The sequence below is a fragment of the Nannospalax galili genome, unplaced genomic scaffold (assembly GCF_000622305.1).
Source record: "Nannospalax galili isolate Female #2095 unplaced genomic scaffold, S.galili_v1.0 scaffold3407, whole genome shotgun sequence".
Classification (NCBI taxonomy): Eukaryota; Metazoa; Chordata; class Mammalia; order Rodentia; family Spalacidae; genus Nannospalax; species Nannospalax galili.
This window is the reverse complement of record NW_008355641.1, coordinates 94,633-96,788: the sequence shown is the minus strand read 5'-3', so window position 1 is coordinate 96,788 and position 2,156 is coordinate 94,633.

The window sequence follows — 2,156 nt, the reverse complement described above, 5'->3', positions numbered from 1 at the left end:
ATTGCTTCCAGAACTCTCTGAATGGCTGGTTTTGTGGACATGAATTCCTTCAGCCTATTTATGTCATGGAAGATTTTTCTTTCCCCTTTGAGTATAATAGACATTTTGGCTGGGTATAGTAATCTGGGTTGGCATCTGTGGTCATTTAAAACTGGGAATACTTTCGTCCAGGCTCTTCTGGTTTTCATAGTTTGCACTGAAAAGTCAGCTGTAATCTTAATGGGTTTTCCTTTATATGTGACAACTTGTTTCTCTTTTGCAGCTTTCAGTATCGTCTCTTTGTTTTGTACATTTAGTGTTTTTACTATGATGTGCCGTGGAGAGTTTCTTCTCTGGTTCCGTCTGTTTTGTGTTCTACATGCTTCTCTTGTTTGTATGGGCATGTCTTTCTTTAATTTTGGGAAATTTTTTTCCACGATTCTTTTGAAGATCTGGTCCATGCCATTATTTTGGGATTCTTCTCCTTCTTATATGCCTATGATTCACAAGTTTGTTCTTTTTATGGTGACCAAATTTCACAATTCCTCCATATTCTATTCTTGTGGTTTCTTAAATTTTTCATAATCTTTGCTTCAGTGGTCTAGTTTGTCCACTTTATCTTCCAGTCTTGATACTCTGTTTTCCATTTCATTCATCCTATTGGTGTGGCTTTCTCCTGTCGTTTCTAATTGGCTTACTGAGTGTTTCACTTCCTTCTTCATTTCAGCCTGAGTATTCTTCAATATTTCTAGCTCTTTTCTGAATTCATTCAGAAGTTTATCCTTATGTTCCTTCAGTTCTTTAATTTCTTTGTTTGTCTGTTCTTTAAATTCACAGAATTCTTGTGTGAGACTCAAGCCTTCAAGTTTAGGTCTGCTTCTTTTTGTGAACTTTATGTGTCTTTGTGGTTTACTTTTTGGGCATGAAAAGCTGGTTTTTCTAAGCTTCCAATTCTCTCTTTTGATTTTATATTGGAGTGACTGGATTTCTTTTGTCTTCAGGAGTTCCCACCGAGGCCCAATTCAGATGAGGGTCAGATGTTTTCAGGCTTTCTCCTAAGGTCTGGATCCCTCCAGGTTTTGGCCTCAGGAATTTGGGGGTTGGACTGGCCTGGGAGCAGGGCCCAGGAAAGATGCTGGCCTAGGGCAGCTGGTGGCCGAGCCACCCAGAGATGCAAAGGGAGATGGGGGTGGGAAGAGGCCCCAAGGGCTCCTGGGGACTGCTCTGAGGAGCTGGGTTGGTCTGGGTGCAAAGGATCAGGAAGTGGAAAGGTCAGTCCCGGTGTCAAGGAATGAAGCTGGCCAGTTGTGCAGCCCAGGGAAGCAGTGGGAGGTGAGGATGAGATCAGGCCCAGAGGGCTCCTGGGGACCTGAGAAGGAACTGGGTTGGTCTGGATGCAAAGGATCAGGAAGCAGTGATGATTCCCCTGGTATCTGGGGCACCAAGACAAGTAATGGGCCATGACCCAGGCTAGAAGGAGAGATGGGCAGGGGAGAGGGAGGGTGAATGATGCTGGGGGAGTCAAGGCACTGAGGGAGCAGCTGCCAGTCTTACCCAGGCAAGCTGCTGGATCCAGGAAGCTGTGGGGCTATATAAAATACTTTTAAAAATAAAAAAGTAAACCAAATATCTAAGAACCTAGATGTGTTTGCACTGTTGAAAAGCAGAGTCTGTCATAAAAGAAATACTGTGAGTGATGATTGAGGCCATCGGATCCCCTGGAACTGGAGTTACAGACAGTTGTTAGCTGCCATGTGAGTGCTGGGATTTGAACCCAGATCTTCTGCAAGAACAATCATGTTCTTAACTGTTGAGCCATCTCTCCAGCCCCTCAAACAATCTTATTCATCTATATACCCACATCCCAAATGACACCCTCCCATAGCAAACCCTCCCCACTGAAGCCCATATATTCTGTCATCCCTGTTACTGTCCACTGTGTTGTCTATGCCCACAGCTGTTCCCCAGTGCTTGCCCATCTGGTGAGTCTAGTCAGCCTATGTAGAGTTCCTTGTTTTGGAAAGATCAGATCTTCCTCATCTAGTAACAATCATTTGCTAATTTTCTTTTATATAAGATTGTTCGTTTTCCCAGTTCTATGCTGGATTACTATGATGGCTAATCCTGGGTGTCAACTTGACTGGATCTGGGATTAACTGAAATGAAAGAGATCTTCT